The 19148-nt window shown below is 44.5% G+C and overlaps 1 protein-coding gene across 2 annotated transcripts in view; it reads right to left on the bottom strand.

Moving 5' to 3' along the window:
• The window catches only part of kcnh2b (potassium voltage-gated channel subfamily H member 2b), a 303535-nt gene that overhangs the window by 61336 nt on the left and 223051 nt on the right, over window positions 1-19148 (bottom strand). The gene's annotated exons all lie outside the window — the stretch shown is intronic.

A 19148-nucleotide genomic window follows, 5' to 3' on the forward strand; every position in this document is an offset into this window, starting at 1 on the left:
TTCACACAGTTGGCCAGGCTGTTAATTGTGGCCTGCTGAATGTTGTCCCACTCCTCTTCAATGGCTGTGCGAAGTTGCTGGATATTGGCGGGAACTGGAACACGGTTTTGTACACGTCGATCCAGAGCATCCCAAACATGCTCCATGGCTGACATGTCTGGGGAGTCTGGGGAGGACATTTTCATCTTCCTTAAATTGTGTACAGATCCTTGCGAGGCGGGGCTGTGCATTATCATGCTGAAACATGACGTGATGGTGGAGGATGAATGGCACGATAATGGGCGACAGGATCTCGCCACGTGATCTTTGTGCATTCAAATTGCCATCGATAAAATGCAATTGTGTTCGTTGTCTGTAGCTTATGCATGCCCATACTATAACCTCATCACCACCATGGGGCACTCTGTTCACAACGTTGGACATACTGACAAATTCCCTAAATGATGATGGAGGTGGCTTATGGTAGATAAATTAACATTTAATTATCTGGCAACAGCTTTGGTGCACATTCCTGCAGTCAGCATGTGTGACAAAACTGCACATTTTAAGAGTGGCCTTTTATTGTCCCCAGCACAAGGAGCACCTGTGTAATGATCATGCTGTTTAATCAGCTTCTTCATATGCCACACCTGTCAGGTGGATGGATTATCTTGGCAAAGGATAAATGCTCACTAACAGGGATGTAAACAAATTTGTGCACAGCATTTTAGAGAAATAAGCTTTTTGTTCATATGGAACATTTCTGGGATCTCTGATTTCAGCTCATGAAACATGGGACCAACACTTCACATGCTGCGTTTATATTTTTGTTCAGTGTTAATGTTATTTCCACATCCTTGAATCACTCTTCTATGGATGTTCTAAATGAAACCATAAGAGCTGAGCTCTTCATTCAACAAGGCACGAGTTCAGTATTAACCAGAGACAGACAATTACATAAACACAGCACAGTAGCTTTTAGCTTTTCACAGGCTGTTTATCAATCAACACAGCAGGTATGCAGGCAAAGCAACAGAACATTTACACTAGAGGTATCCAAAATCTATTATTCCCCATCAGTGCACAGCATCAGTGGATAAACGCCGCATGGGCCACTGCCTTGGTAAAAAAACAGAACTGAGGAGGACACTATGGCCAAAACAATTAATCCAGTACATGAAAACGGGGATAGCAGGTTTTAGTATAATTGTGATGCATGAGTGCCACGGTACTGCCGAGTGGATGATGGGGTAATGTTACACAACAACATTTTGACCAATTAAACCAAAAGCATGTACACAAGCATGGCATATACACAGAGACATGAGAACCGATGCACAGACACCAGGTGCACGCATGCATGTTCAAACACACACACACACACACACACACACACACACACACACACACACACACACACACACACACACACACACACACACACACACACACACACACACACACACACACACACACACACACACACACACGCACAGTCATCCCATGTTGCATGCTGCTACTACTACTGCTCTCATCCCAACAAATGGATCTTCCTCTTCCCAGGAGCGAGCAGCTCCCCTCGATGGCCGTTATGTCACATGACAGAGAGATCGCTGGCATACTGTTACAGTCTGCATCCCAAATGACGCCCTATTCCCTTTTTAGTGACTACTCTTAACCAGAGCCATATGGGCCCTGGTCAGAGTTAGTGCACTAGTTGGGGAATAGGGTGCCATTTGGTACACAGACATACTGTGCTGGCACAGAGCCAGAAACCTACCCAGTCCCAGAAACATCAGTAGCTTCCCAACAACGTATATTATGTGTTATGGTCCTAGATGATAAAAGACCCTTGATGGATCATCATAGTGTCTATAGATAATGGTTACCTGCTCTAATGGAAAAGTGAGCCTCGTGTTTCATTATGGGGTAATACACACACACACACACACACACACACACACACACACACACACACAACACACACAACACACAACACACACACACACAGTAGTAATATTTGTAGCCAGTCATGTTCTCTGTGATTGAGTGAAGCTCTACTGCTAGGTGCCCAGTTAGTCCCTCAGTCCTGTTTGGGCAGCTTACTTTCACTGTGGTGTTGGGTAGTCCTTTGCATGGGGTGATGTACGTTTCCTGGTGTGATGTTTTCTTCTCTTTGTTTTTCTTTCTGTAAGTTTCCTGGTGTGATGTTTTCTTCTCTTTGTTTTTCTTTCTGTAAGTTTCCTGGTGTGATGTTTTCTTCTCTTTGTTTTTCTTTCTGTAAGTTTCCTGGTGTGATGTTTTCTTCTCTTTGTTTTTCTTTCTGTAAGTTTCCTGGTGTGATGTTTTCTTCTCTTTGTTTTTCTTTCTGTAAGTTTCCTGGTGTGATGTTTTCTTCTCTTTGTTTTTCTTTCTGTAAGTTTCCTGGTGTGATGTTTTCTTCTCTTTGTTTTTCTTTCTGTAAGTTTCCTGGTGTGATGTTTTCTTCTCTTTGTTTTTCTTTCTGTAAGTTTCCTGGTGTGATGTTTTCTTCTCTTTGTTTTTCTTTCTGTACGTTTCCTGGTGTGATGTTTTCTTCTCTTTGTTTTTCTTTCTGTAAGTTTCCTGGTGTGATGTTTTCTTCTCTTTGTTTCTCTTTCTGTAAGTTTCCTGGTGTGATGTTTTCTTCTCTTTGTTTTTCTTTCTGTACGTTTCCTGGTGTGATGTTTTCTTCTCTTTGTTTTTCTTTCTGTACGTTTCCTGGTGTGATGTTTTCTTCTCTTTGTTTTTCTTTCTGTAAGTTTCCTGGTGTGATGTTTTCTTCTCTTTGTTTTTCTTTCTGTAAGTTTCCTGGTGTGATGTTTTCTTCTCTTTGTTTTTCTTTCTGTAAGTTTCCTGGTGTGATGTTTTCTTCTCTTTGTTTTTCTTTCTGTACGTTTCCTGGTGTGATGTTTTCTTCTCTTTGTTTTTCTTTCTGTAAGTTTCCTGGTGTGATGTTTTCTTCTCTTTGTTTTTCTTTCTGTAAGTTTCCTGGTGTGATGTTTTCTTCTCTTTGTTTTTCTTTCTGTACGTTTCCTGGTGTGATGTTTTCTTCTCTTTGTTTTTCTTTCTGTAAGTTTCCTGGTGTGATGTTTTCTTCTCTTTGTTTTTCTTTCTGTAAGTTTCCTGGTGTGATGTTTTCTTCTCTTTGTTTTTCTTTCTGTAAGTTTCCTGGTGTGATGTTTTCTTCTCTTTGTTTCTCTTTCTGTACGTTTCCTGGTGTGATGTTTTCTTCTCTTTGTTTTTCTTTCTGTAAGTTTCCTGGTGTGATGTTTTCTTCTCTTTGTTTTTCTTTCTGTAAGTTTCCTTTAACAATCAGTCTTCCAGATAGATGACACAGACACAGGAATCTTGGTATAAAACTCTTTAGTAATAAAATGCAATTGCAAACAGAGATTCACATACAGAATACCTCAGTAGTCTACAGTAAAGATCTGTGTGGCAAAACAGGAGACAACCCTCCTTATACTAGTGGTGTGGACAACCTACCGTCAATCATACCTTAACATTGTTGCATTGGATCAGATACAAAGTATCTAAGATGAGAAAAACATGTCTAGACTGTGGTTTCTCACTCTACTATCTCTGCCTTGAGCCTGTGTGACTCTCAGCAGGTGCAGACCATTCTCAGCCTGAGAACTAAAGCAGTACATCTCCATTTACGCAGTACTTTTCCATCATTGTGCATTGCAAGCATACAAAGGTTATCACAGATATACAGTAATCATGGCACTGGTATAGCCCCACACCCGACCCCCAGGGTAACCCCCACAGTGGCTAGGCAATACAGGCACATTAAGCTCTCATGTTCATTGTTATAGGGAGGGGATGTGTTGTGTCGTGATGCTCTCTTTACTCCAGCCATCCTATCTATTTCCTGTTCTCTATCAAAGGGGACACGACAGCATGCTGAGGCCTGTTTGATGAGCGCAGCTCTCACTTAATTAATGCCCTGTTTGTGATTAATGATTCACATAAACTCTGACCTCTCTGGGTGGTGCTGGACTCAGGATAAAGGATTGGCTATAAGCTGTTCATTTCATTAGTCAACATACAGAACCACACACATAAAAGAGGCATGAATTAGTAACTGTGTTGCCTTTCTGACCAATTAGTGTCTTGTGCTTGGGTTATAACATATTCTGATGTTGAAGTCCTATTTTCCCGGCCATCTATACGTTAAAGAAAGCAAAGATCTATGATCGAAATACTCCACATTGGATCATTTCACACAATACACTCATCTCCTTCTCTCTTTTCTCCTCCTCCTCTCCGTCTCTCTTTGTGTGTGTGACCTGTAGTCTAGTTGAGTTGCAGGTTCCCTGACAGATAGTGACAGTGGTCTAACTGAGAGGCCAGTCATTTGTACCATGTCAACCGGACCAGATCGCCAGCTCACCACTGACCTTCAGGACTCGCCTCTCCACGGTAACCACAGAAACATGACAGGTGACGAGTTGATTGGACAAACACCTTGAGCTAACACGGTGACATGTGACCCTGACTGCCCCACGGCGCAGACTGATGACATTATTCATCATGTGTGGTGGGTGGATGAGCATGTGACCCCCATGTGTTTCTGAGGAACCACTGGACGAAGAATAGAGCTGGGTTCAACTCTGAGGAACTAGTGGAAGATGAACAGAGCCGGGTTCAACTAGTGGAAGAAGAACAGAGCTGGGTTCAACTAGCGGAAGAAGAACAGAGCTGTGTTCAACTAGTGTATGAAGAATAGAGATGGGTTCAACTCTGAGGAACTAGTGGAAGAAGAACAGAGCTGGGTTCAACTAGTGGATGAAGAATAGAGATGGGTTCAACTCTGAGGAACTAGTGGAAGAAGAACAGAGCTGAGTTCAACTAGTGGAAGAAGAACAGAACTGGGTTCAACTAGTGGAAGAAGAACAGAGCTGGGTTCAACTAGTGTATGAAGAATAGAGCTGGGTTCAACTAGTGGACGAAGAATAGAGCTGGGTTCAACTAGTGGACGAAGAATAGAGCTGGGTTCAGCTTTGAAGTGCCAGATGTGCGGGTTTGCACTTTTGGGACTACTCCATTGGTTCTATTGTGCCAGGCAAGCTCAAGTATTTGATAGAAAAACAAATAATATTATTTTGACTTCAGATCATAAGGTTGTTTCATTGTTATATTGTACCTAAATATAGAGAGGACAGATACAGTTGAAGTCGGAAGTTTACATACACCTTAGCCAAATACATTTCAATTCAGTTTTTCACAATTCCTGACATTTAATCCAAGTAAAAATTCCCTGTTTTAGGTCAGTTAGGATCACCACTTTATTTTAAGAATGTGAAATGTCAGAATAATAGTAGAGAGAATGATTTATTTCAGCTTGTATTTCTTTCATCGCATTCCCAGTGGGTCAGACGTTTACATACACTCAATTGGTATTTGGTAGCATTGCCTTTACATTGTTTAACTTGGGTCAAATGTTTCGGGTAGCCTTCCACACGCTTCCCACAATAAGTTAGGTGAATTTTGGCCCATTCCTCCTGACAGAGCAGGTGTAACTGAGTCAGGTTTGTAGGCCTCCTTGCTCGCACATGCTTTTTCAGTTCTGCCTACACATTTTCTATAGAATTGAGGTCAGGGCTTTGTGATGGCCACTCCAATATCTGGACTTTGTTGTCCTTAAGCCATTTTGCCACAACTTTGGAAGTATGCTTGGGGTCATTGTCCATTTGAAAGACCCATTTGCGACCAAGCTATAACTTCCTGACTGATGTCTTGAGATTTTGCTTCAATATATCTACATAATATTCCTGCCTCATGATGCCATTTATTTTGTGAAGTGCACCAGTCCCTCCTGAAGCAAAGCACCCCCACAACATAATGCTGCCACCCCCGTGCTTCACGGTGGGGATGGTGTTCTTCGGCTTGCAAGCCTCACCCTTTTTCCTCCAAACATAACAATGGTCATTATGGCCAAACAGTTCTATTTTTGTTTCATCAGACCAGAGGACATTTCTCCAAAAACCATGATCTTTGTCCCCATGTGCAGTTGCAAACCTCCCCTTCTCCCCCCCAATTTCATGGTATCCAATTGGTAGTAGTTACAGTCTTATCTCATCGCTGCAACTCCCGCACGGACTCGGGAGAGGCGAAGGTTGAGATCCATGCGTCCTCCGAAACACAACTCAAGCAAGCAGCACTGCTTCTTGACACAATGCACATCCAACCCGGGAGCCAGCCGCACCAATGTGTCGGAGGAAACACCGTACACCTGGCGACTTGGTCAGCGTACACTGCGCCTGGCCCGCCACAGGAGTCGCTAGTGCGCAATGAGACAAGGATATCCCTGCCAGCGAAACCCTCCCTAACCCGGACGACACTGGGCCAATTGTGCGCCGCCTCATGGGCCTCCCGGTTGCGACCGACTGCGACAGAGCCTGGGCTCGAAGCCAGAATCTCTGATGGCACAGCTAGCACTGCGATGCAGTGGCTTAGACCACTGTGCCACCCGGGAGGCCCAGTCTGGCTTTTTTATGTCGGTTTTTGAGCAGCGGCTTCTTCCTTACTGAGCGGCCTTTTAGGTTATGTCGATATAAGACTCGTTTTACTGTGGATATAGATAATTCTGTACCGGTTTCCTCCAGCATATTCACAAGGTCCTTTGCTGTTGTTCTGGGATTGATTTACACTTTTCGCACCAAAGTATGTTCATCTCTAGGAGACAGAACGCGTCTCCTTCCTGAGCGGTATGGCGGCTACGTGGTCCCATGGTGTTTATACTTGCGAACTATTGTTTGTACAGATGAACGTGGTACCTTCAGGCGTTTGGAAATTGCTCCCAAGAATGAACTAGACTTGTGGAGGCCAACTATTTTTTTCTGAGGTCTTTGCTGATTTCTTTTGATTTTCCCATGATGTCAAGCAAAGAGCCACTGAGTTTGAAGGTAGGCCTTAAAATACATCCACAGGTACACCTCCAATTGACTCAAATGATGTCAATTAGCCTATCAGAAGCTTCTAAAGCCCTGACATAATTTTCTGGAATTTTCCAAGCTGTTTAAAGGCACAGTCAACTTAGTGTATGTAAACTTCTAACCCACTGGAATTGTGATCCATTGAATTATAAGTGAAATAATTTGTCTGTAAAGAATTGTTGGAAAAATTACTTGTGTCAAGCACAAAGTAGATGTCCTAACCGACTTGCCAAAACTATAGTTTGTTAACAAGAAATGTGTGTAGTGGTTGAAAAACAAGTTTTAATGACTCCAACCTAAGTGTATGTTAACTTCCAACTTCAACTGTATGTACTTCACATCACTGTTGTGTTCGCCAAGGCATTGCATAAAATGTGTTTTTCAATTTGGTAACCTTCCACCCTTTGTTAAAAATTCAACAACACAACCCACAAATGGATCAAAGCAACACAGATTCCACATCAGACTGAAACACAGCTAGCTAAATGTACGACTTGTACAAACTTCAGAGAGAGGCTGCAGGTGCTGAGCCGTAGAGATCTACGGTATAACAATCAGAGATGCTATAAATAAGGAGAGATGGAAAGTGAGCATCTGGAGCTTGTAAAATCTCCCTCCACGCTGATCAAACTCATCAGCATCACTCACAGACACACACCAAGGTGCGCACACACAGAAACAGACACACACACACACACACACACACACACACACACACACACACACACTCAACTCAGGCCACGATTCAGCTGCCACCTAAATCAAAAGCCCTGTCTCATCACAACACAAATTACTTCCACTTTGTATCACACATGACAAATAGCTGTGCTTCCAACATGCAGAGGACGAGTGGAGAGAGGGAGAGATAGAGTGTGTGTATAACATCTTTGTGTGAGGGTTGGTCAAGTGTGTGTATGTGTAAGTCTGTAAGTGTGTGTGTGTGTGTGTGTGTGTGTGTGTGTGTGTGTGTGTGTGTGTGTGTGTGTGTGAAACCTGCCGGGGTGAGATGTGGAGAGATCACAACGTCCCTGAGCATTAATCAGAGCTCTGCTCTCTGCAGACCCTCGAAATCCTTGATCCTAACACACTCAAGTTGGGCCTCAATCTCCACATTGGCCTCCTGCTGATCTCATCCACATGACACAGACATCAGTGACCAGCAACCCACGGTTCTGTCTGAAGAACACACACACACACACACACACACACACACACACACACACACACACACACACACACACACACACACACACACACACACGTACGATGACAGAGTTCAAGTGAAGGTCAGGTTGATGCAAGATGCTAGTTTAATATGCTGTGTCAGTAGGCACAGATCTAGGATCAGCTTACCTTCCCCACATATGAACCTCATGTATTACAGGTAAAGATGGCAAAACTGTCCTTAGATCAGGTAAGTCTGTAAGCTAGTAAGGCTTTGAAGGATCTCGAAGACCAAAAACCGAGAGCCTAGTGTTGTCTCATCTAACCCCGAGACATATTACTCAGTCAGTGGTACTTCATGATTCATTCAAATTCACATTTGCATGCCTTCTGAGGAATCGTTTTACATTTTGAAGAAGGCACGAAGCGCCTTCAGAGCACACAAACCCGTGTCAGATTGTCCTAGCGAAATCCACTGATGAATTTGCCACACAGGGAGGGCATCCATGAATATTCCACAACAAAGATTTAGGCTGCCTGCTGCAGTAAAAATGGCTAGGAGACTTCTCTCCATGCACAGTGACACATATATTTCCTGACATTTTGTCAAAAGGTGTGATTTGGTGACAGGGCACTTTTTTAGGAATGCTGATTCACTAGGTTTTCACCTGTAAGAGTGAGTGATGTCACAGTGATCAGAACCCACATAGAGGTAGGTGATATTGGGATCGACTACACAGCCTGGTATGAATGGGGAATAGAACTACATTGGAGTGACAGACACATGCAACCTAACCCCCTCCATTTTGACTGACACACCTTGAACAGTGTGTGGCCCACACGTCCCAGTGACATGATGCAGTGATTCATGGGAGCTGACTGTCGGAGCTCGTCCTGGCTGATATTGTCTTATGGGGCGGCTCATGGTGATGGATGATCCCGCCCTCCCCGCAGCCATTTGTCGCCATGATGGATGGGGTCCGGCGAATGGCGGCCTCAGCAGCGAATCGGATTCCTGACGCCGGGGGTGATAAACTGAGCTGTGACTCCGAGGAGTCCTTCAGCATCAGCAACCTCCCGGCAAAGGAGACTCTTAATCAGACTTCCACAACCTGGTCCCTCTATGACTGATCTGGGATCTGTCTCCATCACTCATGTTCTAGTACCTCCAGGCACAGGGGTGCAGGTCTGATCCTAATACAGGCAGGGGCTGACAGGCTGCAATCTGGGTCTGGGCCTGGCCAAGTCACACGAGGGGCGTTTGACGTGAGGATGGATGACATAACATGGACGGTCACGGGACATAGCACCATCTGTGTCTAGGGTTGCAAAGGGAGGGCATGCTACTGGCAACTTCCTACGTTTACCAGTAAACTACCAGGGTTTTGGTATCTTTCAACGATTTGACGTATTCTTTCACAAAACATTTATTGGCCCTTTTGGGTACTTCAGATTATCACAGGTGTCTGTAATTATCTCTGGCCTTCTGTTGTGGCTTTACCACGAGTCAAATATATGAAATAGTTCAATAAGATGAAAAAATACAAATAAAAGCTGTAAAACATTATCCTAAATACAAACCATCAACTTAGTGAATACCATTGGTGTTGGGCTCCCGAAGGGCTCAGCGGTCTAAGGCACTGCATCTCAGTGCTAGAGGTGTCACTACAGACCCTGGTTCGATTCCAGGCTGCATCACAACTGGCTGTGATTGGGAGTCCCATAAATAAGAATTTGTTCTTAACTGACTTTCCTAGTAAAATAAAAGTGTTTAATATGAGGGTTTCAGCATGAATTATATTTACATATTTATTTGATGTAAATATGTTTTTTTGTTGACAATGTTTTGGCGTCACACTGGTGGCAGTTGTGAACACAGTCAATAGTTGGAAGAGTTGCAGAGTTAACTGAAAATAGTGCCAGTGTTGATTAGATGCTGTTTTCATGAATTAGGCTATTTTCTCTTGACCCATACGTCCTATCTACTAGAAACTCATGGACAATATGGAGGCAGATATAATAACTGAATACTATATATGAATTAATTTCTTCTAAGTTATTCAAGTATAAAGGAACAAAGTCACGATAGATTGCCATAGATTCTCTGTTCATTACCAAAATGACTTTAGGTTCTGGTAACTGGTAAATTACCGGTAGCTTTGTGACCCCTATCTGTGTCAGAACAAATGGAACTTACAACTAATGGAAGAGAGGTGACACAAAGTTAACCTCTCAACCTAGAGTTCAGCTGCATTAAAAGCATTATGATCGCCAAACAGGGACGATAAAGTCACTGAAAACAAGACCCTAAAAACCAAAACTATACATCACAGGGAAGTGGATATGAATTGTAACTGAATCCAGTCCAAAAACTCAAGGGGAACACACCAGGAGTAACACTGCAATATGTCAAAAGGGAGTGTTGGAATTCAACAGGGTATTATTAGGAAAAGAGCAAAGTGTGTTGGTGGTGCAGGCCCGTCCTCTGAGGAAGCTACGGGGGTTGAGGAGGAGGAGACACCGAGAGCATACTGAACACTCACCCTGACGACTGACAGTTTGACAAGCCTGGTGTTTAAAAAGCAACGATGACAACAAACCTGGAGAGAGAAGGAGGAGGATGATGATGAAATTGGGGGAGAGGAACTCCCGCAAAGTTTTGCCCTGCTCCTGTTGTAATGGATCAGCCTCACCTTTAGAAGGAAGTGACCGTTTGTAATCTTTGTGCCAGCCTTAACAGTCCTGGGAGGGTGAGACAGACCTCTAGCGATGAAACAGATGAAACAGCAGTCAGCCTGGCTGCAATCGGAATAGAGAGATGGCGGAGGGTAGAGAGGAAGGAGATGGGTAGAGAGAGAGAGAGAAATGGCAAGAGAAAATGCCTATGATCCAGAAAAAACACCTGAAAGGAAGGAATGCTGAGTCTCTCTCTCTCTCTCTAACTCTCTCTGTGTGTGTCTGCAAGCATGTATAGTATACACAGAGTTGTGTATACTATATGCTCGCATATGTGGTTGTATGCTATCTGCATGTGTGGTTGTGTGTGAGCATGCATACAAATAGTCCACAGTTCACTGTGTGAAATACAGGCCATGTATTTCATGTCCCTCCTGTTCTGTTTTCTATGTTCTGTGTTCTGTTCTCTGTGTTCTGTTCTCTGTGTGCTGTTCTCTGTGGGCTGTTCTCTGTGTGCTGTTCTCTGTGTGCTGTTCTCTCTTCTCTATGTTCTATTCTCTGTGTTCTGTTCTCTGTGTTCTGTTCTCTCTTCTCTGTGTTCTGTTCTCTTTTCTCTGTTTTGTGTATGCTGTTCTCTGTGTTCTGTTCTCTCTTCTCTGTGTTCTGTGTTCTGTTTTCTGTATGCTCTTCTCTGTGTTCTGTTCTCTCTTCTCTGTGTTCTGTGTGCTGTTCTCTGTGTTTTGTGTTCCGTTTTCTGTATGCTGTTCTCTGTGTTCTGTTCTCTCTTCTCTGTGTTCTGTGTGCTGTTCTCTGTGTTCTGTGTTCTGTTTTCTGTATGCTGTTCTGTGTTCTGTGTGCTGTTCTCTGTGTTCTGTTTTCTGTATGCTGTTCTCTGTGTTCTGTTCTCTCTTCTCTGTGTTCTGTTTTCTGTATGCTGTTCTCTGTGTTCTGTGTGCTGTTCTCTGTGTTCTGTGTGCTGTTCTCTGTGTTCTGTGTTCTGTTTTCTGTATGCTGTTCTGTGTTCTGTGTGCTGTTCTCTGTGTTCTGTTTTCTGTATGCTGTTCTCTGTGTTCTGTTCTCTCTTCTCTGTGTTCTGTGTTCTGTTTTCTGTATGCTGTTCTCTGTGTTCTGTGTGTTGTTCTCTGTGTTCTGTGTTCTGTTCTCTGTGTGCTGTTCTCTGTGTTCTGTGTGCTAGAACAGTTGGGAGAACCAGTGCAGCGCTCTCTCTTCTCCGTTTCCTATCCGCATTTCATCTCACATGGGGGAGCTGTAGGATGAAATGTGTATGAGAGCCCATTACTGCCAGCCCACAACCACAAGCCTAGTGCCTCCAGACAGCCGTTCGGCCAAACTGTACATACATTCGATGCTCTGCGCCACTGAGCCCATCCCTGACACACACGTAAAGCAGAGGCACACACACACACACACACACACACACACACACACACACACACACACAGCATGTAGAAGAGTGGGAAACTGGCATAATGCCAAAAAGATTATGCATGCAATACAAGCAGTCAGCTAAGTCTGGACAAGGCTATATTGCCTGTGTCATCGTACACGTGTGTGTGTGTGTGTGTGTGTGTGTGTGTGTGTGGATTGTGTGACTTAGTATGTACTAACATAATAATATTTGGATCCTCAGTACAGTCAAATGAATATGTATTAGTTATTTTAAAAGTTACAGGTCCATTATACTTTCAACATACTGTGTACTTTATAGTGATGGGGAAAACATCGATACAGTTACATATCGAGATATAATATTTTACGATATATCGTATCGCTTTGACAATATCACAATATTATTTTTGCGCTAGTTGTCTGTACCTGCACCAAAAAAGTATTTTTCCTTCATAGCTTGTTCTCCTTCTTTTTAAATAGGGAGCCAATTTGATTTCAGCACTTTAATTTCCATGACTGATCAAAATTCATTCTCACAGGTCTCTCTTGTCCCTCTGCAGCAGACATAAGGTGAGCAATATGTTCGGAACATCAAATCGCAATAAAATCACAGTATCGAATCACAATACAGTGATTCTTAGAATCGTGAGAATCCCAATACATATTGTATTAACACACAGGTATCGTGATAATATCGTGTCATGAGGTCCCTTGCAATTCGCAGCCATAATACTTTATATGTAGTTTTAGATGTGCAAGAGTGGCCTTGAGTGTTTTACCCAAAATAATACCTCCCCCTCCCCTCAACCACTCCTGATTAAGATGAAACACTGTCTGTGTCCCAAATGGCACCCTATTTCCTATGCAGTCTCTACATTTTGACCAGGTCTCTGATAAAAAAATTTAAAAAGTGCACTACATAGGAAATTTGGTGCCATTTGGGACGCACTTAACTGTGTACAATAAAACAACTGATTCCGCAGCACTCAACCATCTGTTATTCCGGTCGTTTAGCTTTATAATTAAAAAGCAAAAGAGAAAATAAAAGTAAACGTAACAGTGATGCTCGACTTGGACCGACTTGACTCAGCTTGGACCGACTTGTCTCGACTTGGCCCGCCTTGACTCAGCTTGGCTCGACTTGTCTCGACTTGGCCCGCCTTGACTCAGCTTGGCTCGACTTGTCTCGACTTGGACCGACTTGTCTCGACTTGGCCCGCCTTGACTCAGCTTGGCTCGACTTGTCTCGACTTGGCCCGCCTTGACTCAGCTTGGCTCGACTTGTCTCGACTTGGCCCGCCTTGACTCAGCTTGGCTCGACTTGTCTCGACTTGGACCGACTTGTCTCGACTTGGCCCGCCTTGACTCAGCTTGGCTCGACTTGTCTCGACTTGGCCCGCCTTGACTCAGCTTGGCTCGACTTGTCTCGACTTGGCCCGCCTTGACTCAGCTTGGCTCGACTTGTCTCGACTTGGCCCGCCTTGACTCAGCTTGGCTCGACTTGTCTCGACTTGGCCCGCCTTGACTCAGCTTGGCTCGACTTGTCTCGACTTGGACCGACTTGTCTCGACTTGGCCCGCCTTGACTCAGCTTGGCTCGACTTGTCTCGACTTGGCCCGCCTTGACTCAGCTTGGCTCGACTTGTCTCGACTTGGCCCGCCTTGACTCAGCTTGGCTCGACTTGACTCAGCTTGGCTCGACTTGTCTCGACTTGGCCCGCCTTGACTCAGCTTGGCTCGACTTGTCTCGACTTGGCCCGCCTTGACTCAGCTTGGCTCGACTTGTCTCGACTTGGCCCGCCTTGACTCAGCTTGGCTCGACTTGACTCAACTTGGCCCGCCTTGACTCAACTTGACTCGCCTTGACTCAACTTGGCTCGCCTTGACTCGACTTGACTCAACTTGGCTCGCCTTGACTCGACTTGACTCAACTTGGCTCGACTTGGCTCGACTTGACCCGACTTGGCTCGACTTGATCCGACTTGGTTCGACTTGCCCGATTTGGCTCGCCTTGACTCAACTTGGCTCGCCTTGACTCAACTTGGCTCGCCTTGACTCGACTTGGCTCGCCTTGACTCGACTTGGCTAGCCTTGACTCGCCTTGACTCGACTTGGTTCGACTTGACCCGACTTGGCACAACTTGCCCGACTTGGCTCAAATGTTAATTAAACACACTATTTAAATTCTAATTAGCTTGGTGTTTGGCTTCCACCAATATATCGGAGACTACTCGAACCCATCAATTATACCACAATGCTTATTCACGTGAGGTATGCTATATAATTACACCAGTGCCACATGACCTGCATAATGACATCAGCCATTATTAACTGTGGTTCCAAATAAACAAGAGTTAGTTAGTTAGTTCATTTTGTGCTCTCTGACATATCATGTCATTCCCTACATACCTCATCTGTGTCCCAAGCTGTGTGTGTGTTACAACTCTCAGGAGGATATATCAGGAGGCTTGTGACAGAGTGCGTGTGTGTGTGCGTGTGTGTGTGAAAGTGTGTATGTGAGTTTTAAGTCATCACCAATATCAATGGGAAATGTGCATGAATAAATGCATCTGATAAATCAATCACATGTTTTCATAAAGCCCTTTCTACATCATCAGATGTCACAAAGTGCTACACAGAAACCCTGCCTAAAACCCCAAACAACAAGCAATGCAGATGTAGAAGCACAGTGGCTAGGAAAAACTCCCTAGAAAGGCAGGAACCTAGAAAGAAATCTAGAGAGGAACCAGGCTCTGAGGGGTGGCCAGTCCTCTTCTGGCTGTGCCGGGTTGAGATTATAACAGAACATGGCCAAGATGTTCAAACGTTTAAAGATGACCAGCAGGGTCAAAAAAGAATAATCAGTGTTTGTAGAGGGTTTGTAGAGGGAGTAAATGTCAGTTGGCTTTTTATAGCCGAGCATTCAGAGTTCGAGACACTTTCAAATAAATCCCAATTCAATTACATAAGTCCCAATTGCTCCTCATCTAATCAGTGCATACTCATGTTTAGTGCATGTTTAGGTATATCAACAGTCCCCTTATCCTTAAATGCACCCAGAGTGCATGGGACCCTTTGCCCTGCATCCCCATTACCCACATCCCCTAGAGGCCCAGTCACCGTCCTCCCCCATTTTACCTTCTAATCAGCTATTAAAGCAAAAGAGACTGAGCTGTGATGGGTGCCAAGTCACAGTGCCTCAAGGAGAGCCAAACTCCTTCTGTCCTTCAGCAGGAACAGTGTGACACGTGCACACACAAACACACATGCACACACACTCAGACGCATTGCTGTATTATAGAAAAGCGCAAACAAGATGGGAAAATAACTATGGAATGAGGCATGGAAAACTAACACTAAGGAACAGCTGTCTATCAATAAAATGACAACACCGGATTGTGTGTGTCTGAACTGTAGCAATTGATATCAATGAAATCTAATGTTCCCAGTCAATACTATTTAATCTACTGTACCATAATATACCACAATATAGTGGTGGACTGACACGCAAATAACACAGAATAGGTTCACCCCAATTACAGGTATTACAATAACTGTCTACATACTAAATACATACATACATTACCTCATACATAGTACACCCACATATACACATACATATGTGCATGCACGCACGCACGCACGCACGCACACACACACACACACACACACACACACACACACACACACACACACACACACACACACACACACACACACACACACACACACACACTACTGTCTAGCAGTTCTACATACTAAATAACCAACAGCAATGAAAAACAATGACACAATATCTTTACACTGATTGTGTACATTGATGGTGGTCACTGACTACCCTACTGCGTGGCTGCTGACTGGGTATATTTTCATATTGGCCACACACTATCCTATATAGGCTACTGTAGTCAACCTTTGTTATGAGTTAGTCATGTTTTGTTGCTCGGGGATTCAAGAATGGCAGACAGTGGAAAATACTGGTCAGAGCGCTAGGCTGGTCTCTAGACTATGTGAGAGACTGGGGAAGAGAGAGGAGAAGAGACTGGGCTGTGAGTCTGATGTAGAGAAGAGAGAGAGGAGAAGAGACTGGGCTGTGAGACTGATGTAGAGAGGAGGAGAGAGGAGGAGAGACTGGGCTGTGAGTCTGATGTAGAGAGGAGGAGAGAGAGGAGAAGAGACTGTGAGTCTGATGTAGAGAGGGGGAGGAGAGGAGAAGAGAAGAGACTGGGCTGTGAGTCTGATGTAGAGAGGAGGAGAGAGAGGAGAAGAGACTGTGAGTCTGATGTAGAGAGGAGGAGAGAGAGGAGAAGAGACTGTGAGTCTGATGTAGAGAGGGGGAGGAGAGGAGAAGAGAACAGACTGGGCTGTGAGACTGATGTAGAGAGGAGGAGAGAGAAGGAGAGACTGGGCTGTGAGTTTGATGTAGAGAGGAGGAGAGAGAGGAGAAGAGACTGTGAGTCTGATGTAGAGAGGGGGAGGAGAGGAGAAGAGAAGAGACTGGGCTGTGAGACTGATGTAGAGAGGATGAGAGAGAAGGAGAGACTGGGCTGTGAGTCTGATGTAGAGAGGAGGAGAGAGAGGAGAAGAGACTGTGAGTCTGATGTAGAGAGGAGGAGAGAGAAGGAGAGACTGGGCTGTGAGTCTGATGTAGAGAGGGGGAGGAGAGGAGAAGAGAAGAGACTGGGCTGTAAGACTGATGTAGAGAGGAGGAGAGAGAAGAGAAGAGACTGGGATATATAGTAGGTGAGAATGAGTTGAAGACTAAGTGAGAGACTGGGAGAGACGGGAGAGAGACCAAGGGAGGCTTCCAGCCTAGGCACCAGGCGCACTCCATCACGTTCCACGCCGAGGCCTCCGGGAGATGAGAAGTGGCTGGTTGGCTGCTGGAGGAGGTACAATTTAAGGAGCAGAGGAAGAGTGTCTTCATTTATTTGTCCAGAATCACTGATTGCTGCATTCAAGGGCATTGTTTGTAAACGTGATGGATGGCGGTTGTTTACTTGGAACTGTTCTCTCTCACCCCCTGCCTCCCCCGTCTCCCTCCTCCTCCTCCTCCTCCTCCTCCCCCAGTCACTTGTGTGTTGCAAGGCCAAACATCTCTCTGGAAATTGTTGACACAAAAAAGTGCACATATGAAAAAAGCTATTTGTCTCAGAGACGATCATTGATTTCTTCCTGCTCACTATTACCTTTTATGGTCATTGTTTAGGTAGGACGGAGCTGTGGACTTGGACAGATACAGACGTGTAACACCAGATGCATTTAAATGAGACTGAGCCTTATGCAAAGGCAACACGTTCAATGTTCCGCTATTGATGCCAATGCCATAATGTCTGCCAATATCCCCCAGCGCAGTCTCGCAGCACGTCATCCCATTCTGCATGCACATAATTCTTCATCAATACCAACAGACCGGCTGTGCTAAAGTAGCTAGCTCCCAGTGTCCATGCAAGGGGCTCACTGTGAGTGAACCATAGAAATAAAAGGTTGAATTCTCTCTCTACGGAGTGAACTCACACTGTGGTTAATTGCAGAGACTACGGAACTACCCGTTTTCACAAAGGTAAATGTGTTTCTTTCTCTGAGCCACCTGAACACTCTACAACCTTCTGTTTATTGTGATATACAGAACCACCACACACTGTATGGACCACAGTAGACCCAAGTCCGTTTTGTTCACAGCTGTACTCAGACAACTACATTAGAGTAGAGACTACAAATGAATTTGTTCCAGAAAGTCGTCTCATCCGCTTCACGCGGTATCTATTCTGACCGGTATATTTCTCATCTTCATCTTCTCTTCCATGTCCTCCTTCCCTCACTCCCGCTGCTCTCTCTAGTAGTGGAGATGGTGAGAGATGGAGATGGTGACAGCTCACCGATGGCTCTATTTACAGAATAAGGCTCTGAGAGGAGAGTGTTAATGGCAACATTTGAAGAGCGTCGGCAATAAAAAACTCTTGACGCTTGGTCTCGCACATGTGACAGAGAGCCATTTCCTCCATCTCTATGAGAATGAGATATTGGATAGTTTTATTTGCACTGTGGGGGCTAGAGTCTTGTGGGCTAAAAATTGGAATCGCCCAAAGAAATAGGTATCATCCGGGTTTGAAGTTGTGTGCCGAGCGCTAGCCTAGCTCCCCCGCGCAACATACTTTATAGGAGAGGGAAGTCAACACAGAGATGGTGTAGTTGAATGCATTGAGTTCAATGCACTCTAGTCTGGCTACAGATTCTTTCCCAGGGCAGTAGCAGCTGTACAGTCTCTCCCCATAGACTAATACATCTACAGGCCAAACACATGGTCTCTCACTATAGACTAATACATCTACAGGCCAAACACATGGTTTCTCCCCATAGACTAATATATCTACAGGCCAAACACATGGTCTCTCACTATAGACTAATACATCTACAGGCCAAACACATGGTCTCTCCCCATAGGCTAATACATCTACAGGCCAAACACATGGTCTCTCACTATAGACTAATACATCTACAGGCCAAACACATGGTCTCTCACTATAGACTAATACATCTACAGGCCAAACACATGGTCTCTCACTATAGACTAATACATCTACAGGCCAAACACATGGTCTCTCACTATAGACTAATACATCTACAGGCCAAACACATGGTTTCTCCCCATAGACTAATACATCTACAGGTCAAACACATGGTCTCTCCCCATAGGCTAATACATCTACAGGTCAAACACATGGTCTCTCCCCATAGGCTAATACATCTACAGGTCAAACACATGGTCTCTCCCCATAGGCTAATACATCTACAGGTCAAACACATGGTCTCTCCCCATAGACTAATACATCTACAGGCCAAACGCATGGTCTCTCACTATAGACTAATACATCTACAGGCCAAACACATGGTCTCTCACTATAGACTAATACATCTACAGGCCAAACACATGGTCTCTCACTATAGACTAATACAT

This window comes from Oncorhynchus mykiss, chromosome 15, assembly GCF_057628025.1.
Source record: "Oncorhynchus mykiss isolate SJ-2025 chromosome 15, ASM5762802v1, whole genome shotgun sequence".
Taxonomy (NCBI): Eukaryota; Metazoa; Chordata; class Actinopteri; order Salmoniformes; family Salmonidae; genus Oncorhynchus; species Oncorhynchus mykiss.